Below are 26,572 nucleotides of genomic sequence, written 5' to 3'. Positions count from 1 at the left end.
TCTCTGTGCAAATGGACGTGCTCAATAAGGCATTGAGTGTCAGGGTGCAGACTTCTTTGCAAAATTGGAAAGGGGTCACAGTAGCTAATCTTAGATAGTGTGCTATTGAACTTCACAAGAATAGTGCTAGGCGCAGAGAACAACAGGTGGAGAGGTTGAGGACGGTAAGTATACTGGCACATACAGGAAAGACCCATCAGTCCAAACCCCAGATCCCCAATGGTCAATAATATGTTACACTTGTAGGAAGGAAGGGCATTTTGCCAGAGATTGTAGTAGTAGTAGGACACATAGTCAATATAGATCCCCTAGACAGAAAACACAAGCCACATTATTAAACACATAGACGGGACCAAGGGACATATAGTAAGGAATCATAAGCCATATAGAAAACACAGATTCGGCTAATGGGAAGAACAAAATAAATGCAACATTACCCTTTGACAAAACTTGAAGCCTAATGTCTGCTGTTCTAGATGCATGTCCATCACAGGTAGAGGAAATTATCTCACAGATACCGGGTTCCCTATGAACTTAGGATGGACAGGACACTGGATTGATGGCTGGGATAGTCCCAGTAGAGATAAGACACACAGAAATTTTTTTTAAGGGGAGTAGACCAAGTAGAGAATCACTTCCCCGTAGTGCCCAATCCAGTTGTCAAATTTTTATAAAATCTTCTTCACGTCTACAAAATCATCTGTCACCAACCTCTATTCTGTTTCTCTACAGTTTCCTCTTCATCTTTTGCGTTCACACAGGGTGGTACAATACATGGACCCAAGTACAGTTCAAACTCCACATGTCTAGGTCCTTCAGAGTTCTGCCCGAACCCAGTATATCTCAACAGCACGATGACACCAGTATTACTGCAGTGTGCCTTGTCATGCACAAAGGGAGGAGAATGGGAATACTGGTGAAGGGAAATTTTGTATAGACACTGATATGCCTGTTGGTGAATGGCAAACCTGACATTTTCTTTTTCATTTTCTTATTCTTTCTCTCCTCTAGAGATATTTCTTTTTTCTTTTTTTTTTGAGTTATGCTCATGGTACTCTACATTGCAAACACACGATAGTTAAATTAAGATACAAAAAAATTGTGTTCCCTACAGGAAAAGGCAGTCTGGAGGACAAAGGGGTATGGCCAGGAGTCCTCAGGACTGTGGGCAGGTGGACACGGTAAGCCAGTAGCCCCCAGAGCATACCTTCCAAGTCTAGCTGAGGTGGCACACGGTCTGACTCATCCAGGCAAAAAGGGTAGGTGCAGGCTGATGAGAGTCTACTGGTGTGCGCCAGGATTCTATTCTCATGCAGGTAAGAGAGCAATGACCTGTCTTACTTGCTTGAGGAAGAATATTGGTAAAGCAATACCAACAGAGCCATCCCATATCCCTCCTGCAGACGGATCTTTTCAGGAAATACAAATCGACTTCGTACAGTTAAGACCCTTTAGGAATTATTGTTATGTATTGGTGTGCACTGATGTTTTCTCAAACTGGGTAGAGGCATTTCCTGCCGCCACGGATGCTGCTGTGTTTACCGCAAAGGAAAATTGCGCAGAAATTTGTGTGTAGATAATGGTAACCCTAGAAGTAGGAGCAAAGCTTGAAATTGTACTATTGTGATCATAGATACTGCCACTAGTATTATGTAGCTTCGGAACCACTCCCAGATCTTCACTCAACGAATCACCCTCTTCGAAATTTGTTTTTGTTTTTGTTTTGGTATTTGTGTCTTTTTGGAAGACAACCTCATGTCATGATTGACCCGCACAATGATCAGAAATACACCAATGAGGTGACAGTACACTACCTTATTGAGATGAGCCAGCATTTGAGAACTTGACAAAAGAACTTGAAACTGTTGATTGCTGGTATGTCAACACTAACTGTCTTGATTGTGAACCAAGAGACTGTGTGATTGTTCTTACGCTCATGTTGCCTAATAGACAGGTGGGAAGGACCATACCAAGTTTTGTTGACAGCACTATCCCAGTGAAAGGTCGCCGAAAGAGAGACTTGGGTCCACTCGTCCCACTGCAAGAAGGTCGCTGACCCGGAGAGAACTCGTGACAAAGTAGTTTATTGCTCACATTCATCGAGTTTGTGTAGTTTGGTAACTGTGTGTTCGAAGTGAACTGTGTGTTCTAAGTGAACTGTGTGTTCAAAGAGCAAGGTGGAGAGCAAAGTGAACTGTGTGTTCCAAGTGAACTGTGTGTTCAAAGAGCAAGGCAAAGAGAACCTCGTATCACCAGAGACTCTGTTCCGTGAAGACTGAGAGGCGGCACTGTTGAACACTACCTGAGCGTACTAAAGGACTGCAGAAAGACCAGTCATTGTAATTGATTTGTTATGAACAAGAGTTGTTTTGTTCTATTTCTCTTTTCTCTCTTTCCCGCTGACAAACATTTTCTTTCAGGATATTCTATTTTTGCGAGGTTTTTTTTATGAGGAGTCGAGTGTGGGACTGGAACTGGTTCTGGAGGAAGGAGTGATTTCCTTATAGGATCCCAGGATTAGCCGATCAGTTTGTTAAAGTCAGAGAAAAATCAAAGTTCTAGTAGTTATGGAGTTCAGAGGTAATCAGGAACAATCAGACAATGGCTATTCACACATTGCAGATAAAGAGCTCATTAATATATGTGGAAGAAAGGTTTATGAGTGGCTCTCACCGAACTCCGAAGGTTTACGTTATTTAGGAAGGACACTACTTATAACCCTTGTTCAATGATTAAACAGACCTAGCATACGTTCCAGAAATGGAAACAATGGGGGTAATTCAAAGTTGATCGCAGCAGGACTTTCGTTAGCAGTTGGGCAAAACCATGTGCACTGCAGGGAAGGCAGATTTAACATGTGCAGAGAGAGTTAGATTTGGGTGTGGTGTGTTCAATCTGCAATCTAATTTGCAGTGTAAAAATAAAGCAGCCAGTATTTACCCTGCACAGAAATAAAATAACCCACCCAGTGCACATGGTTTTGTCCAATTGCTAAAAAATTTCCTGCTGCGATCAACTTGGAATTACCCCCTATGTTCAGAAAATTATAGGAATATGTAGATCATGAAAATTTTATATGTCATTGTCACGATTTGTTTGTGTCTTCTTCATCTACCCAGCAGAACCTCAATCGGATCCAAACATCAGTGTACAAAGATGTAGGTACATGTATGTGTGAAATGTTTGTCGCAAATCAGACATTATAGGCCAAAGCATACTCTATAGGTTGAATGTTGTCCCACACCCAACCAGTGGTCCCGTGACCGCCAAGTGCATATAGAGGATGTCTCGTCCTCCTCCCCGTCTTCCCCAAATATAGTCAAGTGTCTGATTTGCAAAATTAATACATACTTGTGTCTAGGTCACCAATTATTGTATGAAATATTTTTTCTTTTCTTATGTTAATAATTGATGGCAGTTATTGTTTGCTGCCAAAGGGTGGACTGTCGAAGTCAAAAATATTACTTAAAAAGAACATACAAACTACACACATATAAGTCGCTATACTTGCAAATACGCGCAGCGAGCACAGCAATATATGGTAACACGCATTTACACGGACATGCCACAGAGATGGATTCGACACTTATTTCATGCAGTACATAATTATGATAGTGTCAAGCGCCGGACATCATGGTGATTTGGAATTATGTAATGAAGTGGTGTCATGTATGTGTATTATTTGAACGAAACAAGATAGACCGGTCATGTTTACTATTGAAGCAACCAGATAATTATGATTAAATGTATAAAAGCTAAAATCACTTTTATTAGAACAATAGATATTCCAAACAGGTAGTGGACAGGAAACTCAGGCCAGCCCTTTGGATGTCTTCAAGGCTGAACCTGATTAGCATATACAAAGAGACTAGTGACTCATCATAAATCCCTCCCCCAAAAAAACTAGATAACACTTGCTGATCACACAGGAGGGCAGTTCCTGTTTTGGTCTCAGAGGAAGATGGAGTCCCAGCATTACTTTACAGAGAGAGAGAGAGAGAGAGAGATATAAGATACATTGAGGGAATGGTATTGTATGCTGGCATGTAACTGTATGTTTTAACTGCTTACTGTGTGAATGTAACCATGTAACTATAGGTATACTGTACTTTGTAATATATTGAATCCATATCCTTTTAATAACAAATATATACATCAATGAGCTTTGGAACTCAGATAATGTGTGGGTGTATTGTTTTCTCTTATGGGATGCAGTGTTTTGCTATGTATAGTGCACATTCATAGCACATAGAAGTAAGATGTGCAGGCGTTTACAATATATATTAGAGCGGGCATTTTAAATATTTGTGAGAAAGCAATTGGGCATTCACATTACCATATACCGAGGGCGGGCGGGAGGGGAACATCCGTTGATCGCTGCTGGGAGCCGCTGACACGCTGCGCTGGGGACCCGGAAAGAGGAAACCGGGCAGCGTCTGAGCGTCCTGTGGACGCTCAACACTGATCCCTCAATCCCCGGGATTGGAGCTTCCAATCCCGGGATTGAATCCCGGCCATGTTTGGGCCTAAATCCCGGGATCCCGACGATCCCGGGATTGGCCACCATATGCGGGAGGCTGCATCTGTAATGATATATTACATTTCATTGTTAAATCTCATAATAGGAGTTTTAAATGAGTAGTTTTCCTATGTAATTCATATATAATAAAGGCACAGTGTTTGAAACATAATGATATGTGGTGTGGTTTCGCTTTGCTTTCATACAATGTATAAATTCTTAAATTTAAATATCTATAAAATCCTGAAACATGGATTGAAAAAAACCAAATTTTAGTTTTTTATTTCCTAAGAATCCTGGGTCTAATTTATGACTACTGCCCTGTATGTACTGCAATATCGCAGGTACTAACCGATGATGAGGGCAGAGTAATACATAATGCTTTTTTAGAATTTAAAGTCTTCATAATATTAATTTCAAATGCATCCACCTACGTAATTAATGTTAAATGGATTGTTTTGGGGTACGAATAAATTCTGTTTCTGTACACAAGCATCATGTCTGCGTGGTAGAGTTTGCCTGTTGTGTTTATAGGATTTGCATAAAACATTTAAAATACAGCTGACTTGATCATTCATACAAAGAGGCATTCTTCTATACATCTAAGGGAGTACCACTAAGGTCATGGAGAAAAGAACCTTCCATAAATTCATACTGGTCCATTGTTCATCTCAATAGTTCTTGTTCCATTTCCCCCTCTTATTATGGTTCTTCATCTTCTGCTTACACTGAAGCAGCATTGCACAAAATGTACAGCTACTGTAGATGCGTTTTCCTTGACACTGAAATAGGTCAGTCACCAACAACCTATAAAAAGAGTTCTAGACTTGTTATTCATATCCGTAAATGATAATATAGTAGCTAATTTTTTTCACTCTATTACATACCAGCTGTGTAGCTGTAGTGCACAAAGAAAACAATAAATGCAACAGTTACAACTTAAAGTGATTTCATATGTAAGGCAACACCTATTTTTTGCATTAATTATCTAAAGAGGTTGCCTAGGTCCACATACAGATGTTATGTAGGTAATAATCTAGGTGGTTGAATAGGAATGATATCCAATGGAAGTGAATATAACATTGGATAGGTCTACCCTGGGGTCCACCGGTTCTAACAGAGCGGACCTCCACAACTCTCAGGCACGCCTTGGTCTCATTAAGTACCAACTTCTTTTTGAATCCTGACGGTTCGGGAGCCTCTCATTGAGGAATACACATTCTTCTCCTCAATGCACAATTCCTACCCCCATATAGACATGCTCTGCCACGACCTGGCCCTCCGACTTGTGAATGTTCAGGCCCACCCACTTGGTCCAATCATGCTCCCATTACGGCCAACTTTTCAGGCATCACTGACCGTCCCCGTATGATGACAATTAAATGATACCCTTCTCCACAACTGCGATACGGTAACCCGTTTTACTAGCCTTCTTACGGATTATTTCACACTGAATGCTCTCCCAGACATTTCTCCCTCCACCCTCCAGAGGACTCATAAGGCTATTGTGCGGGGTCCTCTGATTAGTATGGCCTCTAGAAATAAAAAGGACTTTCTGACTAACGCCCTCACTATTACACTCCAGGACCTTGAATCCCAGCATAAACAGTTGCCTCTCTCCTAGCAGAACTCACTGCCATTCGTGATTCTCTCTCCTCTTCTCCCAGCATATTGCCGAACGCCTTAAATGGTTACAACAAACTTTCTATGAGAAAGGAGACAAGGCTGACAGGATCTTGGTTGCTTGGCTTTGATCTGCACGGACCATTAAAAATATTCTCGCAATTAAAAATTCTAGGAACCACCTTCTCCTTGATCCTGCTGCTATTCATACAGAATTTCATGAGTTCCATAGCAAACTTTACAATGTAAACTTGGCATACACTATACAATTATCTGGCAGATTATGTGCCAGATCTGGCTGGTTGAAATTAAAATCTGGTAAAGGATGAGAGCAAAATGACAATCAACCATTTGCTCCCAAACACAGAAAATCTGACAAAAACTGTTGTTCATGTTAAATCAAGCCGTGATTTAACCAATTTGTCTGAACAACATGTTTTGTCCATGTTCCAGTGCTTGGGAGCAAATGGTTTATTGTCATTTGCTCTCATCAGATTTTAATTCCAACCAGCCAGATCTGCAGATAGTCTGCCAAATAATTGTATAGTGTATGCCCAGCTTTACAATTAAGTACCTTGGGATTTTCCTGACTTCTATATATGGCCATTTGTACCTTGAAAACATCCCACAGCTCTTTACTAAATAAGCGGACCTGGCCTCCCGCTTACTGTACTGTGGAAATGTGTACCGTACTGGTCCACATTTCCCTCTTCCATGAACTTCAGAAAACTGTCTTGTTGCTTTATTTGGCAAGGCAACTGCCCCAGGTTGACTTCTACTGTTTGTAAGAAGCCCATCTTCAGGGGTGGTTGAGCTCTCCTAGATTTTACGCTTTACTACCTGGCATCGATCTTCTCAAATTGCTTCCTCATATTCTCCCTCTGAGTCGGCCTCCAGGCTTGATATTGAATCCACCCATATACATTCCCCCTGATTTGTTCTCCGTGTGGGGCCTTCACAAGCGACACTGTCCTCCCTCCTCGACCCTCCAATTGTTTCTACATATATGGACCTTATACTCTGACAAATACTCTATCTCCTCCCCTGTTTCGCTCCTCACTCTTATCTGGACTAACCCTAATTTCCCGCCGGATTTATATATTGCCAGCATGAAATTGTGGACAGCAGTGTCCCTCATGTTCCATACTGATTTTAGTTCACATGGGGTTGGGCTTCCCTTTTCAGCTTAACAGCTGAAATCTACCCATTCCCTCGATTTCTGTGTATACTTTTAAATACATTTTCTCAACTCCTTACCTCAGACTCCGCTTCTCCGTGACCTCACCTCCTTCGTACATCTTTGTAAGTACCGTCCCTTATGCAAAGGTATGATTTCCCCAAGAGGCTTGGGATGATATGAGACTTTCAAACTGCTAAATCTTCCTTTTACACTAGCCTTTAGGAAACCTAATTAAATTATATTACCACTGGTATTATAACCCTGTCCAGCTCTCCCGAATGTTTCCCACTGCCTCGCCCCTCTGCTGGAGGAACTGTGGCCTCCGGGCTACCCTCGCTCATGTTTGGTGGACCTGCCCAATCCTTGAATCCTTTTGATTTATACGCTTCTGACACATCTACTCGAATCCTCCATACTGAAAGATTCATGCAACTTTCTCCTTAGCTACTTTCTCCTAATCTTCATAAAGCTTCTGTTAAACTGCTGTCCCATGTCCTAGTAACTGGAAGAGCCCCCACCCGTCATCTCTTTCTGCCTTAAAGTTGCAAATTTGGCATACAGTGTCGATGGAATGTATTACCTACTATCTCTATGACAGGGGTCATATGTTTACACAGGTGTGGGCCCCGTGGCTCGCCTACGAAGGTTCTCCCTCACCCCCATTTTCTGCACCCACTATTACAGTCTGACCAGTGAGTGATGGGATGTATGCTCTACATGCCCCTGATTCTTTCTTGCTAGACTTCTCTTGATTACTACTGGTTTTCACCTACCTTCTTCTTCTCCTTCCACTACACGTGGCATTCCCTTTTTTTACTGGTTTCTGAAGGCCAGTTCTCGCAGACTAAACAGGGTGTTTAAGTTCTAGGAGTGTTAAAACAAAAAAAACAGCATCACGCCAACACTTTTGTCGAATTTCTGCTCGCACCCCCGGATGGGTGCGAGAAGAAAACCTCTCATCGTGCATTACATCACACAGAATTGAATAGCATCGGAAGCTAATTCCTGGAGCTATTCAATGCACACAGAATTAAATTGACCCTTTTGTAGTGTTTCCCCTTTCTCTGGAGTCATGTTCTTCCTCCCTTGATTTATGTATAATGCTTATTACTGTATTCATTATACCTGTGTAAAATGGCTCACCTGTTCTGCACCTTGTAGTATTTTTTATTAGCCATTTCTGTGAGCTTACTAAATAAAGAATTTAAAAAAAGAAAATGGACGGTAATTATTGTTTGCTTACTTATTTTGCCAGTGAAACCCATTTCAAAAGCTGCTCCCTAGATAAGAGGTGACAGTGACAAGCTAGGCAGGCTATTGACTAAAGCCCCATACACTCTAGACGAGAAAGAAAAAAATCTCACTCAGAAGGGCCAATCTGAGCGAGATCTTTTATAATCTCGTCCAGTGTGTACACTCGATGTCATTAACGATGCGCACTCCCGCGCATCGTTAACGACCCCCTCCCTCGTCTGAACCTGTACAGATGAGGGGGGTCCTCGTGAATGACAGACATGCTGCAGCATGGTTGTCATTCCCCCTGATGCCCTCCCCCACCCGCCGTCGCGCCCTTCCCCGCTGGCATCTGCAAGTGTTTATGCACTTGCCGTTGCCAGCACCCTGCCAGGTCCCCACCACCGCCAGTATCGGCGGGGACTCGTTTAGTGTGTACTGGTCTTAACTTGCACCAAATATACCACAGCAAATATCCATGGCTAGTGTACACCACACACAATGTAAGGTGTAACAACTGTATTTATAAAGTGCCACAATAATTAGCAGACCTTTACATTGTATTAAAATGTATAATCAATGGTATCCGGACTCCAGGTCGACAACAAAAAGGTCGACACACCTTAGGTCGACATGGAACAGGTCGACATGGAAAAGGTCGACATGGAAAAGGTCGACATATCGACATGGAAAAAGGTCGACATGGAAAAAAGGTCGACATGGAAAAAAGGTCGACATGAGTTTTTCACGATTTTTTTCTTTTTTTGGAACCTTTTCATACTTAACGATCCACGTGGACTACGATTGGAACGGTAATCTGTGCCGAGCGAAGCGAAGGCACCATGCCCGAAGCATGGCGAGCGAAGCGAGCCATGCGAGGGGACGCGCTGCACTAATTGGGGTTCCCGGTCACTCTACGAAGAAAACGACACCAAAAAAACATAAAAAACTCATGTCGACCTTTTCCCATGTCGACCTTGTTCCTGTCAACCATTTCTCCATGTCGACCTTCTGTCCATGTCGACCTAAGGTGTGTCGACCAATTGGCGTCGACCTAAGGTGTGTTGTCTTCGACCCTGAGTCCCAGACCCATAATCAATACCAGAGAAGATAAGTAAACATGGGGAAAACTTTATTAGCTTACACGGACACTTTCTCATTTCTGCAGTCAACGAAAGCATTACTATTAATTAGATAACAAAAGCAACATTAAGATATGAATGAAATACAATTATATTAATTATCCTGCTCTCTAACTTAAGCAGCCAGTACAAGGCTAGATACTGATAAATCATGTACTCAGTCGCATACAAGGTAGGGGAACAAAAAATTAATTGTTTATTAATCAACTCCAGATTATCAAGATCAGTTTAGTAACTTCAGTGACCAGTACTGCTTAGCCTAATAATAAGCCACAAATCACTAAATAAATAATGTAATAATTGCCTTTATTAAATCATTCACGAATACATGTCATTTCATTTGCACCTAACTAACACTCAAAACACAGGTCAACTTGACGTGGAAAATCTGATATCTACAGCAGTGGTTCTCAATTTGGTGGTAATCCCAAAATGGTAATGGTGGAGGAGGTCAGGACAGCAGGGTGATAATTAGACATATGCCCTAGGGATCTCTATCCCCGGATGTAGCATTGTTTGCCGGCAGCCGGGCTCCCAGTGACCAGCATACCGGCGCCGGAATCCCGACCGCCGGCATATCGACAGCGTGGCTAACGCAAATGAGCCCCTTGCGGGCTCGCTGCGCTCACATCGCTGCGGGCACGGTGGTGCGCTACGCGTGCCACGCTATTTATTCTCCCTCCAGCGGGGTCGTGGACCCCCAAGAGGGAGATAAAGTGTCGGTATGCCGGCTGTCGAGATTCCGGCGCCGGTATACTGTGCGCCGGGATCCCGACATCTGGCACTGAAGACCACCCCAATCCCCATGTGTCACAGCAGGAACCTAGGGTGGGCAATTCAATTGTTTTAACCCCGCAGCTGAAACTAGTGGGCGCACAATGGAGCAATTCAATTGTTGGTAGCCTCCTGAGATGGGGAGAAGAAATGTGTGAAAAATGCAGTGGTTTGGGGCCCCAAACAGCACTTTAAATGGATTTAGCCCATACGCAGCTAAACACCGTCTAGTTAGGCGCTGCAAGGTGATAATGGGCTTCCGTATCAACTGAATTGCTCTGATAGGTGTTCATTAATTATAGTGGCGGCAAAAACAATTGAATTCCCCCTATGAACAAAATAAAAAGTTTATTTCTGTATAAGGTAATCATCATCATCATCATAATAATAATAATAATAATAATAATAATAATAAATAATATAATTACTATTATTTTTATGATATGCCATGTGGTATGCAGGTGGGAAGTGACTGAGAACCACTAACTGAGCAAGAGAATACCTGACACCAGGGCTATAATAATAATAATAATAATCATCATCAGCAGCATCAAAATAATAATAAATAACAACAGCACACTAGCTAATTAGGAACGTTACTGAGTAATACCAGGCATTGCACAGGCTGCCCACAAGACATACGCAGGAATATACTTACCTTTGAATGGCTCTCAGTTACGTATGGTCCATTACCAGTGACCCCGATGCACATCGTTCTGACCTCTACTCCGTCCACAGCCAGCCCTGTCACTAACCCTCCGCTTTGCACAGCATTAAACGTGATATCCTGCGAGTTCCGCCCTTTCGTCTCATCCATTGGATGCACGCCATAAAGTCCCGCCTCTTGCACAAATTGATAGGTAGGGACGATGACAGCCAGGCCCAAGGCAGGGCCCTCAGACACTCTCTTCCCTTATGCTCCTGCTGTTGGGCGAGGTCGGACGTCAATCACAATGAGAAGGCTGCTTATTGGCAAAAGGCGGGACCTTGCTCATTGCATAAGCTTCACGTGGAAATCCATGAGATGCAGCTGGTGTGACCGTTATGTGCGGAGAAGTTACACTGACTTATAGTTATAGCACTAGTAGGCACCTGCCTTCCTGAGCTGTCAGCCGCTGATGCCGGGCTTTATAGGAAGAGCAGTCCCAGTAACATAAGTGTTCCACTTATACCTTGCTCAGTGTTCCAGGATTGGCCATCATGCTCCTCTGCATCCCCACTCCACCACCTTCTGGAATGATGTTGGATTGATGCTGTTCCTGCTCATCCTGCTTTTCCAGTCTTCTCCAATATTTTAAATGAGCAGATGCAGCTCTGTGAAAAGGCAAATACGTTTTTTCTGTGCAGGCGGACACTTCAGTAGAATTCCTGTGCACAGGCATCACACAGAGCGATAACAGCATCGCAGTACCGAGAGGCGGATTGGGTTCTGACTGCTGGGATGACGGGTGCCGGTATTTCTCCTACGTCCTAGAGGATGCTGGGAACTCCGTAAGGACCATGGGGTATAGACGAGCTCCGCTGGAGACATGGGCACACTATAAGACTTTGAATGGGTGTGAACTGGCTACTCCCTCTATGCCCCTCCTCCAGACTCCAGTTAGATTCTGTGCCCAGGAGAGACTGGTCACACACTAGGGGAGCTCTACTGAGTTTCTCTGGAAAAGACTTTATGTTAGGTTTTTTATTTTCAGAAAGACCTGCTGGCTACAGACTCTCTGCGTCGAGGGACTGAGGGGAGAGAAGTCAGACCTACTTCTGTGAGTTAAAGGCTCTGCTCCCTAGGCTACTGGGCACCATTAGCTCCAGAGGGTTCGATCACTTGGTGCGCCTAGCTGCTTGTTCCCGGAGCCACGCCGTCACCCCCCTCACAGAAGCCAGAAGAAAGAAGCCGGGTGAGTATTAGAAGAACAGAAGACTTCAGTGACGGCAGAAGACTTCAGTGTCCCGGAGGTACCGCGCAGCGGTCGCGCTGCGCGCCATTGCTCCCACACACCAACGGCACTACAAGGGTGCAGGGGGGGCGCCCTGGGCAGCAATATACCTCTCTAAGAAGCCTGGCATGACATGTATACAGTGCATGGACACTGTATACGGATCCCCGCCAGCATGAAACGCTAAAATAACAGCGGGGCTGAAGCGCGCCGAAAGGGGGCGTGGCTTAGCCCTCACAACATGATCCAGCGCCATTTTCTCCACAGTCCCCGCCAAAAGCACTGTGTACATTAGCAGTGTAAACGAAGGGGGGCACAGTGATTAGTGCAATATAGATTAAAATATAGCACTATATTAGATAATGGCCGGGTAGTCAGTGAGTTGTGCTTAAAAAGTGTCTGTGTTTTCCCTGTCAGATACCCACTATAGCTTTTTAGTACACATGTGTCGACATGTGTAAGTTCTCTGTCGCAGACAGTTATGGGAATCTCTGTCGGCATCGCCGACTCCTGTGGTATTTGATTCAGTAGATGAAGTGTCAGCAGGTCGGTAGTTGTATGCTTTTTCAAAGAGTAAACACGTTATGGGAGACACAGTACTATGTGGGTGACCCTGTCGGCACCAACTGTTATTACTGGGTGTAAATTAACATGCTGTAACTAACTTATGCCTGTGTATATATTTATAGGTATATGTATGGTGCGGTTCCATGGGCCTGTAGCTCAAGCACAGACATGGTAGTATTTGTGGAGGAGTGATATTAAAATTATATACGTATACTTCCCTCGGGGTCGCAAGAATGTTATTTTGCCTGGTACTACTCCCTGCTGTCGACGAATACTATGTTTTATGTCGACCATAAGGTTTCCTGGTTAGATCCACAACTGGGGCATTCAGTACATGGTCATACACATTCAGAACACATTAATGTCACTAGGGAGCCGGCGGTTCCGGACAAACTGCTTATATGTATGATAGATATGTATATACAGTGGGGATCGAAAGTTTGGGCACCCCAAGCAAAAATTCATTTTAATGTGCAAAAAGAAGCCAAGGAAAGATGGAAAAATCTCCAAAAGGCATCAAATTACAGATTAGACATTCTTATAACATGTCAAAAAAAAGTTTGATTTTATTTCCAACATTTACACTATCAAAAGAACAGAAAACAAAAAATCGCGTGTGCAAAAGTTTGGGCACCCTGCAGAGTTAATACCTTGTACTGCCCCCTTTGGACAGCTGAGACCTGGCAGTGTCATGGATTGTTCTCAATCATCATCTGGAAAGACCAGGTGATGTCAATCTCAAAGGTTTTAAAAGCCCAGACTCATCTGACCTTGCTCCAACAATCAGCACCATGGGTTCCTCTAAGCAGTTGTGTAGAACACTGAAACTGAGAATAGTTGACGCTCACAAAGCAGGAGAAGGCTATAAGAAGATAGCAAAGCGTTATCAGATGCCCATATTCTCTGTTCGGAATGTAATTAAGAAATGGCAGTCATCAGGAACAGTGGAAATTAAAGCAAGATCTGGAAGACCAAGAAAAATATCAGACAGAACAGCTCGCAGGATTGTGAGAATAGCAAGTCAAATCCACGTTTGACTGCACGATCCCTCCAGGAAGATCTGGCAGACACTGGAGTTGTGGTACACTATTCCACTATAAAGCGATACTTGTACAAATATGATCTTCATGGAAGAGTCATCAGAAGAAAACCTCTTCTACGTCCTCACCACAAAAATCAGCGTTTGAAGTTTGCAAATGAACATATAGACAAGCCTGATGCATTTTGGAATAAAGTTCTGTGGACCGATGAGGTTAAAATAAAACTTTTTGGCCAGAATGAGCAAAGGTACGTTTGGAGAAGGAAGGGCACAGAATTTAATGAAAAGAACCTCTGTCCAACTGTTAAGCATGGGGATGGATCAATCATGCTTTGGGGTTGTATTGCAGCCAGTGGCACAGGGAACATTTCACGAGTAGAAGGAAAAATGGATTCAATAAGATTCCAGCAAATTTTGGACGCTAACTTGATGCCATCTATGAAAAAGCTGAAGTTAAAGAGAGGCTGGCTTCTACAAATGGATAATGATCCTAAACACACCTCAAAATCCACGGTGGATTACATCAAGAGGCGTAAACTGAAGGTTTTGCCCTGCCTTCACAATCTCCTGACCTCAACATAATTGAAAATCTATGGATAGACCTTAAAAGAGCAGTGCGTTACAGACAGCCCAGGAATCTCAAAGAACTGGAAGACTTTTGTAAGGAAGAATGGGTGAAGATACCTCAAACAAGAATTGAAAGACTCTTGGCTGGCTACAAAAAGCGTTTACAAGCTGTGATACTTGCCAAAGGGGGCAGTACAAGGTATTAACTCTGCAGGGTGGCCAAACTTTTGCACACGCCATTTTTTGTTTTCTGTTCTTTTGAAAGTGTAAATGATGGAAATAAAATCAAACTTTTTTTGACATGTTATAAGAATGTCTAATCTGTAATTTGATGCCCTTTGGAGATTTTTCCATCTTTCCTTGGCTTCTTTTTGCACATTAAAATTAATTTTTGTCTGGGGTGCCCAAACTTTCAATCCCCACTGTGTGTGTGTGTGTGTGTGTGTGTGTGTGTGTGTGTATATATATATATATATATATATATATATAGGATATGTGTGTGTGTATATGTGTATTACAATATGTCTATTCATATTACGATTTCTAATGAATGCTGAAGTAAAGTATTCCTTCTCATGAGCTGGTTGCTCTGTTGATAAAGCTCTAGGTTGGACGTGGCGAGTTGGTCTCAGTTCCTCACGAGGAGTCCGAATGTTTATTCTTTTCCCGCCGTGGATAGAATACAGTAGAAGTCAACTCCTGGTCTGCACGGAGCCCTGTCAAAAAGGATCGTATACAGGAAGCTAAGTGATATTTTGAATTATATGCTTTGATGATATTGGCATTACATACGCATGGGGGAGTGCTTGTATTCAGAATTGGTCGGTTACCTTGGCATCCGATAGTTTACCCTAGAGAGAGAGGGGATATTTTCTTATGTTGGGTCTTCTCTATAACAGTGCCGCAGGCTGCTGTGCGACTACAGGAGGTATGGCCAGGGGAATGCTGAGGCTGACTCTGAGAGATACTGGAGTATTTTCCCTGTGAAGGTGTAACCGCTACTTGGGGATGCCTTAGTTAAGTTACTCTCGGCGGATACCACTGGTAAGGCTACCTTTGTGTGATATGTTCCCTCACAACGGTTGGTGGCGCATTCTTTTGTGGGATGCAGTCATTTTAACCAGTTGGATACCGTTCTTTTTTCCCTTTCTTTGCAGATAGTGGAAGGTGAAAAGGTAAGAGCTCTGCAGCCTTTTTAGGTTCGCAGAAGCGGATATTGTTTTGCTGTCTCTGCCACATCCACCGCATGTCGCTGGGTCTATCTTGCCGACACACCGGTGGGAACTCGTCTAATACTCTTCAGTCAGTCAGGGATTGGACTTGGACCTGTGAGTTAATGATTGAATCCAAAAGGGGACATACTGGAGTTTACAGATTATTCCCCTCACTGATTTTTCAAATAAGATCTTACCGATTCTCATCTGGAAGGGGAGGTAGTATGCAACGCCATACCAGAGTTGCGTCAGGTGCAGGACATTGTCCTGCGGTCCCTGTAAAAAAAAAGAAAAAAAAAAAAAGAAACATAGATTTCTACTTAAGAAGTTGAACTACAGGATGGGATCTCTCAGGCCAGGGAGCCCCAACACATAAAGGAAGAAAGGGGTTTAAATGTGTTTTTCTTCGCATTAAACTTACCTGGGTTGCTATCCAGGATTGTCTTTGCCATTTCACCGGAGATATGGCAGTATGATGGTTTTCCTTCAATAGTAAGAGACATTATTATTATTCTGTACGGAGACGCTCTCCTGACTACGGTGAGGTCAAGAAACAAGTGGCGCAAATCGTTGTTTCTCTCTGACTGTTCTTCAACACAGTGAATGGCTGTTGTTCCCAATGACGCTGATGTCGGAGGTGGGTATCAGAGTAGATACTGAACGGTTGAGGCTTTGTTTTTTCCTGTGGAAAGAGGTCTGCGGATCCAGAGTCGGATCAGGTTTGCAGTGACAACCCATCAATATGTTCCGTTGATGGAGAAGATGGGTGCAGTCTAAGAGGCCCTTTTTTTCGGTGAGCAGGTCAAATGCCGGAGTGCGTTTCACGGGACCAGTTGGACATGTGGTCCGGGTCTCACCTGCACATGCACTGGAATATAATCCTACGGACCAGGATATCGCTCCTGTGGTGTCTGCACAGTTCTCACCCCCTAGGAGGATGAAGGTTCGGGATCCAGGATTAGTTCCTGGTGTTCTTGCATGCAGATCTCCGAGGCTGGGGAGTAGTTTTTTCCGTGGGAAGTATTTCCAGGGGAAAAGATCAAGCTGGGAGGCTTGTCTGCACTAAGCTTTCCTGAATTAAGAGCTATTTTCTATGAACATTTTCTTCGTGATCTGCCCGTCGTATTTCTGTCGGACGACTTGACAGCAGTGGTGTAAATCAGCCCCTAGGACGGAACAAGGAGCAAAGCGGCATTGGCGGAAGCCATGAAAGTTTTCCGCTGGGCGGAAAGGCAGGTAAACGCTATATTAGCAGTCTTCGTTCTGGATGTTGACGACGGAGAAATAGATTTCCTCTGCAGACGCGATCACCATCCAGGAGAAATGCAGTCGTCATCGAGAAGTTTTCACTGAAGTGACAAGTCTTTGAGGAGTGCCTCAATTAGACGTGATGACGTCTAGCCTCACCGAGAGACTTCAGGGATGTCGTTCCAGGTCAGGGGACACTCGAGCTTTGGCGGTAGACGCTCTCGTGGCACCTTGGGTGTTTTCAGTCGGTCTATGTGTCCCCTCCACTTTCACTATTTTCGATGATGTTCAACATAAGAAGAACTAAGGTTCAGGCGATCTTCATTGTTCCGGTCTAGTCAAGGAGGGCTTGGTGTTCAGATCTTCAAGACTTGCTTATAGAAGATCCATAGCCTTTTTTCTTCTACGACAGGACCTGTTGCGGCAGGGACCGGGCGTGTATCAAGACTTCCCGTGGCTGTGTCTGGCGACATGGCGTTTGTACGCCATATCCTAGCCCGAAAGGATAAAGTCATTTCCACTTTACTTCAAGCTAGGAAAGGAGTAACGGTGAAGCTTTACCTCCATTTTTGGAGGAAGTATGTGTCTTGGTGTCAATCCTAGAAGGCTCGTACGGAAGAATTTCAGCTGGGTCGGTTTTCTCCATTCTTTGCAAGCGGAGGTGGATGCAGGCCTAAAGTTAGGCTCCCTTTTCAGTGCGTTTTTTTGCCTTATAAAATTTCCTTTCAAAACTGAATTGGCCATCTTTCCAGGAGTTCAGACTTTGGTGAAAGGTGTGCTGCACATTCAACCTCCATTTGTGCCTCCAGGGGCACCATGGGACCTTAACGTGGTGTTGCAGTTTCGGTTGTCACACTGGTGGGAACCTTTATGAAAGGTTGTGTTAAAAATTTCCCTCTTGGAAAGTGGTCAGGCTATTGGCCTTGGTGTCCGCATGGCGGGTGTCGGAAGTACCGGTTTTGTCTCACAAGAGCCCTGTTTGATTTTCTATGTGGATAGAGCGGAATTGAGAACTCAGAAAATAGTTCTGCCAAAAGTGTTTTTCTGTGTGTCGCAGGAAACCTGACTGTTTTGATGCCTGTGGTTACTTAAGCATTGGCTGTTTCAAAGTCTATCAAGGTAATCAGGCTTTGAATTTTTTGGTCGCCAGATCGGCTCAGATTGGGGAAACAGAGGCTCTGTTTATACTGTATGCTCTCAGCACAATTGAGGCACCTGCTTCTATGCAGTCTGTTACACGCTGGATCTGTGATACGATTCGGCTTGCTCGTTCTCCGGCAGGATTGCCGTTACCGATGGCGGTGGAGACCCATTCTTCTAGAAAGTTGGGCTCTTCTTGGGCGGATGCCCAGGGGGTCTCGGCGTTTCCTTTTTGCCGAGCGGCTACTTGGTCGGGTTCAAACACTTTTGCTAAAGTTCTACAAGTTTGATACCCTGGCTGATGGGGTCCTCATGTTTGCTCAATCGGTGCTGCAGAGTCGTCCGCACTCTCCCGCCCGGTCTGGAGCTTTGGTATAAACCCCATGGTCCTTACGGAGTTCCCAGCATCCTCTAGGACGTAGGATAAAATAGGATTTTAATACCTTCTGGTAAATCCCTTTTCTCTTAGTCCGTAGAGGATGCTGGGCACCCGTCCCAGTGCGTACTGTATCTGCAGTTATTGATTATGGTTACACTCTTGTGGTGTTTAGTTTCAGTCAGGCTGTTGCTGACGTTGTTCATGCCATGGCATGTGGTATCTTATTTTTGGTTGTGTTACATATCGCAGCATATGGGTGTTTATTTTTTTCATGCCGTTGGCTGGTGTTCTATTGAATGCCACGTTCTGCGGCGTGTTCAAGGTGTGAGCTGGTATGACACTCACCGTGTTTAAACAATAAATTCTTTCCTCGAAATGTCCGTCTCCCTGGGCACAGTTCTCTAACTGGAGTCTGGAGGAGGGACATAGAGGGAGGAGCCAGTTCACACCCATTCAAAGTCTTATAGTGTGCCCATGTCTCCTGCCGATCCCTTCTATACCCCATGGTCCTTACGGAGTTCCCAGCATCCTCTACGGACTAAGAGAAAAGGGTTTACCGGTAGGTATTAAAATCCTATTATAGATACCAACCCACATTAAGAGGGGTGTGCAATAAGTTTCTGCATGCATAAAAAGTATTATGTTTAGAAACAAACGTGAATATTACTCTTTTCAAAGTGTTCGCCAGATGAGTTAGCGCAAAGTTGTGTGTACTCAAACCAATTGGTAAAGAAGCTGGACCAGTCAGAAGTACAGTAAATATATCTTCTACAGGGTTGGGTATGCATGACCAGCATACCGACGCGTGTATCCCAGCAGCGGAATGCCGGCGGAGGGGGGGGCAGTGCAACAAGCCCCTTGCAGGCTCGCTGCGCTCGCCACAGGTTCTATTCCCACTTTATGGATGTCGTGGACACTCCCGAGTGGTAATAAACCCAGTTGGTCGGCATGCCAACCATCGGGATTGTGAGCTGGCGGGATTTAGGGGCCGGTATTGTGACCAGCGGTCTCCTGACCATCGGTCACATAACTGCAACCCCTTCTACATGCTGGATTAAGGCCTCCACTGCAGTTTTCAGTGACTCAAAACAAAGGAGCTCAAAGAAGTCGCAGGGGGCCAGGTCTGGATCATACGGTGGATGACCAAGCTCCTGGATGCATTCATGGGCCAGAAAGTCCACCATTTTCTAGTTAGGGGGATGAGTGCTTTGAGCGGGGAACACCGTCAGATGTGTCCCCTGGCTGTGGCATTACCCCCCCCCCTTCCCCTCCCCAACTAGTAAGACCCTGATGCTTGTTTTGCAAATACGGGGGCACCTATGCATTTTTTTCATTTATTTTCAGTACTGGCTCAAGAGCCCGATTCTGGATCATTGAAATGAACCATTTATTAATTTACAACACATAAGCCTGCACCGACCTCACTGATCCGTGCATAGAATTTGAATTTGACGTCAGATAAGAACCACATGGCCCATCTAGTCTGCCCCTTTTTATGACCATATTGTTACCTCAAACACTGTTTGATCCTTATTTCTTTGTAAGGATATCCTTATGTTTGTCCCATGCATGTTTAACTTACTCTCCTCTGATGGGAGGCTATTCTACTTGTCACTACCCCTTCTGTGAACTGTTTTTCATATTTTGCCAGTCCTCGTGTTTTAATACTTCTCTTCATTTGAAGAATGTTTCCCTCCTGGACCTTGTTAAAACCCTTGATATATTTTAAAGTTTCTAGCATGTCGCCCCTTTCCCTTCTCTGCTCCAAACTATACATATTAACATTGTTTTGTCTTTCCGGGTATGCTCTAATGTATTAATATCCTTCTGAAGATATGGCCTCCAGAATTGAACACATTATTCTAGATGAGGTCATCCCAATGACCTGTACAGTGGCATTATTACCTCTTCTGCTGATTCCTCTCCCTATGCAACCAAGCATCTTCCTCATTGCTTTGTTACATTGCTTACCATCCTTAAGTCACCTGAAATAGTGACTCCTAGACCCTTTCCTCCTCAGTAGTTTCCAGTATAGTGCCATTAATACTATATTTAGCCTTTGGGTTTTTGAGACCCAAGTGCATGATTTTGCATTTTTTGGCATTAAACTGTAATTGCAATGCTCTTGACCAATCCCCTAGTCTACATAGATCATCAATCATTTGTTTTATACTTACTGGTGTGTCTACCTTGTTGCATACCTTTGTGTCATCTGCAAAAAGGCTTACTTTACCTTCAGTACCATTTGCAATGTTACCAATAAAGATATTAAAAAGCACTGGTCCAAGTACAGATCCCTGGTGTACTCCACTGGCAACATTTCCCTCCTGTGAATGTACTCCATTTACTACAAGTTTCTGTTTTCTATCCTGCAACCAAGATTTACCAGTCTGTGATGTAGGACAGTGTCAAAGTCCTTACTGAAATCTAGATAATATATATATATACGGCCCCCCTTTATCTATTACTTTAGTCACCCAGTCAAAAAAAGTCAATAAAGTTTGTTTGACATAAAATCCCCCCAGTACATCCATGCTGCTTGGGATCCTGTAAATTGCCTGATTTTAGATAATCTGCAACTCTTTTAAGAGTTGTTTCCATCAATTTCCATAGTACTGATGTAAGGCGTAAGACTCACAGCTTGTGTCTTCCTTGCCTCCACTATTGTGCAGTGGTACTATGTTTGCTCTTTTACAGTCCTCTGGAATTACTCCTGTAGCTAGTGACTAGTTGAATAATTCTGTTAATGGTTGCTACCAGCACGCCTTTAAGCTATTTTAGTATCCTGGACCCATTGATTTATCCACTTTGAGTTTTGAGATTTCTGTGAGGACCCTCTGCTCTGTAAATATACAAGTTTCATTTTTTTTTTAGCTATCCCTGCAACTTAACTGTGGCCCCTTACCCTCTCTTTCCATAGTGAATACTGAACAAAAATAATTAAGGTAATCTGCTATTACATTGTCTCCCTCAACAAGACTCCCAGTCTCTGTCTTCAGTCTTATTATTCCTCCTTTTGTTTTTCTCCTATCACTTATATACCTAATAAAAGTTTTGCCTCCTTTACCGACTGACTGGGCCATTTTCTCCTCAGCTTGTGCCTTTACACATCTGATTGCTTTCTTATGGTAATCATTTTTTCCGTTTTCCAGCGCTATGGAACAAATGGTTGATTTCATTTGCTCCCACGCTCTGGAAAAAACGGAAAAAAATGATTGTTCGGATAAATTTGTTAAATCAAACAGATTTAACCAATTTGTCTGAACGACCATGGTCTGTTTTCTAGCGTTTGGGACAAATTGGACAGATAAATCTGTAGGAGTGTTCCCACAATTATGGCCCCCATACACTTGTGCGATGCCCCGCGATGGGGCATCGCACCACCTGAACTGCCAAAGTGATTATCATGCGATAGATCGCATGGTAATCACGTGATGGGCACGTCACTGCTGAGTGGGAGCGCCCATCGCACATCGCAGTGCGATATATTGCATGTGTTAAAAAAAACACATGCGATCGCACTGCGATTCGATAAATATTAAGTGCAGCACATACTATCATGAGACGCGACATTCGAGTGGCGTGCCCGATCATCGCGTCTCATGGTACCTTAAATGTGCATACAATCCTTTGATTTCTCTCACAGATGCGGTCGAAATCAAAGGATAGCACCTAATATCTCACAAGTATATGGGCACCATTAGTCTCCTTCTGTCATACAAGATAAATCTCTTTGTCTTCATTATTTTGCATCTGCTTGTATTTCCTAAAGGGGCGTACACACGGAGAGATCCGTGTTTAAAATCTAAGCAATCTGACTAGATTGCTTAGATTTTAAGCACGGATCTGCCATGCGTATGCCCCCCAGTGCTAGATTGAGCCTGTATGCAGGCTCAATCTAGCGGGTCGCTCACTTCAGCGCTGTGTGACGTGAGCGGCCCACCATCTGTCCGTCCCCTCGCTCAGCACATCGCGCTGTGCTGAGTGGGGGGAGAGATGTGTGCTGGGCGGTCTGTGTTAAGATCGCTCAGCACACATCTCCCCCGTCAGTACCCCCCTTAAAAGTCATCTGTTTTGCTTTCACAATATTTGCTACTTCTTTTGCGAACCACATTGACTTCCTTTTTTTTTGTTTCTTTCCTAACCCTTTTAATACAAAGGTCTGTTGCATTTAGTATTGCACTTTTACATTTTTCACACCTTTCCTGCACTGCTTTCAAGTTCCTCCATGGCAAAAAATCACTTACGCATTTTTCCATCCCTACAAAGTCAGCCTTCCTAAATTCTATCACCTTTGTTTTTGTATGGGGTGAGTCAGTCTCTGTCTTTATGCTGAACCATACTGCTTGATGCTTACAGGATCCCAGGTTTGCACTCACTTTTACGTCAGATATTCTATCTCCATTTGTAACTATTTTTATTATTTAATATTGCGTCTTTCTAAGTGGGCTCCCTCACCATTGCTGGAGGGATGCTCCCTGCAATGAATTCAATGTGTCCTGACATTTAGTGGAACTAGCAACAGACATCTCCCAGCTAATTTAAGGAAGATTAAAGTCTCCCTTCATTATTACCTCTCCTTTTACTGCCATTTTAGTGATGTCCTCCAATAGTTTCTTGTCCAGGTCCTCTTCCTGACTTGGTTGTCTGTAGATCACCCCAATACGAAAAATCCCCTTCTCCCATGTTTCTATGGTCACGCAAAAGGCCTCAGTTTTTCTTCAATAATTTGTATTAAGGTAGTATTTATGCTCTTTATATATATATATATATATATACACATACATTGCTACCCCTCCTCCAGTTCTTCCCATTCTGTTCTTCCTAAGTGAAGTATATCCTGGTACAGCTGTGTCCCAGTCATGATTTTCATTGCACCATGTCTCTGTAATAGCCACAATATTTAGATCACCCCTATCATTATTGAAATTAGTTCTGGAATGTTATTTCCTAAGCTCCTAGCATTTCCACACATAGATCTTAGAGTTTTGTTTGTGCTTTTACTGTTCCTAGCTATGGGGATCATTCAGACCTGGCCCGGTGGCGGCAAACTGCACATGCTAAGCGGCTGCACACATACACATTGTGGTCGCATCCCAGATGGATCGACCGCAATGTGATTGACAGGCGATGGCATTGCAAGGGTGGGGTTACAGCGTCATGGGGTGGGCCGGGACCATTTTAGGGGCTGTTGCGTGACGTCACAGGCAACCGCTCGGGAAAAATAGGCAGCTGACCGCCTGCGCTGCTAGAGGTCAACCTTAGTTCCAATGCACCCGCAATTAAATTGCGGACGCATCGGGAGGCGGCCTTACACATGCTGGGTGGCCCTCAGCATATGCAGAGATATCTGCATTCAGCTCTGAATAACCCCTATGTTCATCTCTCTACCTATGTTTAATTGGTTTTGCCTGAATTATCTATTGTTGCTCTGGATATGCTTCCTATTTCCTTTGCCTGCAGGCTTTATAACAAACACGCTGCTTTACTGCAGAACAATTTGCACCTCCCAATATGCCTCAATGCGACTAGATACACCATCGAAAGGCAATACGCAAGCCATCACAACTGTTAGTAAATGTGCAATTTACTACACAAAATGTTCCGTCGATAATGGTCTATCACGGATCGCAGCCCAAAATCATTTGTAGTACATTTTCCCCCTTGAAGTCATAGAACATCATGGCTTTCCAGTGGCCTCTATTGAGTTCCATAACGAGTTTGTGAAGGAAGTGAATATGTTGGCTTCTTCAGTGTGCAGTGCTGCTTATATATGGTTCTGTGCCTTGATTACAGTTCACAACCAGACTCTGTCTTCTCTACCTAAGCACTGCACATCCACAAACTTATCGCACACCCCTCATATGTCGACAGCCCCTGAGGTGCTGCTTCTATGAACTGGTTTGGGAATCATTATGGTTTGATTATTTTTATTACTTTAACCCTAAAAAAATTCTGTGGTTTTACCATTTAATGAGTAGTGCTTGTTTGTGAATAAGTGACAGAAATAGGTTGCAAAATTCTACAGGTTTTGTTGCACCCTGAAACATTGTGTGTGTACTCCTTTAAAAGTCAAATACAGTGTTTGCAGCCTTGAAAGTGTCATGCTGGTACAGCATGGGTTAAGAACAGACCTGAACCCAGTCACGTGTTCTGAGCTGGTGAACATTGATTGGACAGAGTGTCAGAGAGACAGAGGAGCCTTGTGGGAAAAATATGGAAGAGTTGGGGAGAAACCATTGAAGGAGCTGGACGCATTGCGAAGCTGAATTGGTGCAGACCAGGTGTTACGCAATAGAGAGCAATACTGCAGAGTTAGATCAGCAGGGTGCTTATGGGAGAGGGGGAGTAAGATGCCTCAGCTGGGGACTGGACACTGACAGGCCTGTGCAAAGGCGCAGACACACCGACCATCTTGAGAAGCTGAATACCGCTGAGACAGGTCCAGCTATAGGTGGTCATTCCGAGTTGTTCGCTCGCTCCCGATTTTCACAGTGCAGCGATCAACACACTGACGGTAGAGGATCGAAACTCTCTTATGGACCCTATTACTGAATTAGAACTATTGACGGTAATTAAACAATTAGCTAATGGAAAATCCCCAGGCCCAGATGGGCTGAGCGCAGAGTATTACAAATTGCTGTTGCCCCATATCACGCCCCACCTTCTGACCTTACTTAATTCTATTTTGGCCGGAAATGCTGCCCCTCCCACCTTTAATCAAGCTTGTGTGATAGTATTACCGAAACCAGGGAAAGATCCTACCCTGGTTCAATCGTACCGCCCGATCTCCCTTTTAAACCAAGATTTTAAAATCTTGACTGCGCTCATGGCACATAGGCTGCAAGCAGTATTGCCCACGTTATTGCACACGTCACAGACTGGTTTTGTGAAGGGGAGAACGTCGGTACACAATATAAGACAATTAGTTGCTGCTTTGACCATGTCGGCCCAGAAGCCAGGTGGAGCGTCCTTGCTAGTGAGCTGTGACGCTGATAAAGCGATTGATCGCATGTCGTGGTCTCACCTGCTAGGGTGCTTCACTGGCAAAGATTTAGAGACGATTTTGTCAAATTCTTCCGTACCATTTATGACTCGCCTTCCGCGTTCCTCACAGTGAATGGACTGAACACGGACACATTTACGCTGCACAGAGGCACGAGACAGGGGTGCCCCCTGTCCCCACTCCTTTTTTACCTTGCGTTGGACCTGCTCATTAGATATTGTCACTTGAGTTCTGACTGGCGTGGGATTGGGATTGGTGGTTATGACCTCAAGGTCACGGCTTATGCTGATGACTTGTTATTGTATTTCTCAAACCCTCAAGAAGCATTTCCTAGTCTGCTATCGTTGCTGGCAACATTTGAGTCGATCTCGGGGTTTAAGATTAATAAATCCAAAACAGAAGCTTTGGCGTTACATCCAAATGCCACGCACGGTTGGAACTTTCAGTTCCCCTTCCGATGGGCAAGCCAAACAATCACATACTTAGGACTCCAGATACCTGTTAATCCGTCCAATTTATACAGACATAACATTCCACGAATAATCACACGTACTTTAACAGATTTCCAGGCATGGAAACATCTGCCCCTTTCTTATTTAGGACGATGCCAGTTAATTAAAATGATCTCCTTCCCGAGATTGCTGTACCCCATTCAAAGGCTGCCTTTACTGTTTAATCGGAAGCAGATATAAAGATTTTAAATAAAGCCTTTAGTGAATTTATATGGGCATATAAAAAACCTAGAATCTCACTATTTAAATTGAGCCAATCACAAAAATTGGGGGGTGTTAACCTACCTTGCATTAGGAGTTACATGCTGGCTGCGAACTACCGCTACGCTGTTGATTGGATACACGAGACGGAGGCCTTCGCTAATACTGGCTTGGAACAGGCCTTCTGCCCTGAGCTTTCCCTTGTCAGCTTATTGCATATGCGTCCATCGGCCTTTCCCCACCAGGTCAAAAACAATATATTGCTGACCTTGACTTGCACGGCTTGGAGGCAGA

General features: G+C 43.8%; 1 protein-coding gene across 8 annotated transcripts in view; it reads right to left on the bottom strand.

Moving 5' to 3' along the window:
• The window catches only part of LOC134909150 (period circadian protein homolog 2-like), a 104,535-nt gene extending 92,958 nt beyond the window's left edge, over positions 1-11,577 (bottom strand). Inside the window, exons 1-2 of one of the 8 annotated variants that reach the window (XM_063915656.1) lie at positions 11,130-11,577; positions 5,158-5,326 (exon numbers count right to left, since the gene is read on the bottom strand). The gene's annotated coding sequence lies outside the window, so the exon portion shown is untranslated. Of the gene's footprint in view, positions 1-5,133; positions 5,327-11,129 lie in introns of all 8 variants that reach the window. The other 7 variants (XM_063915649.1, XM_063915648.1, XM_063915650.1 and 4 more) reach the window with 7 other exon arrangements.
• Positions 11,578-26,572: the final 14,995 nt, after the last annotated feature.

This window comes from Pseudophryne corroboree, chromosome 4 (genome assembly GCF_028390025.1).
Source record: "Pseudophryne corroboree isolate aPseCor3 chromosome 4, aPseCor3.hap2, whole genome shotgun sequence".
NCBI classification, from domain to species: domain Eukaryota; kingdom Metazoa; phylum Chordata; class Amphibia; order Anura; family Myobatrachidae; genus Pseudophryne; species Pseudophryne corroboree.
This window is presented reverse-complemented; position numbering and strand designations above follow the sequence as displayed.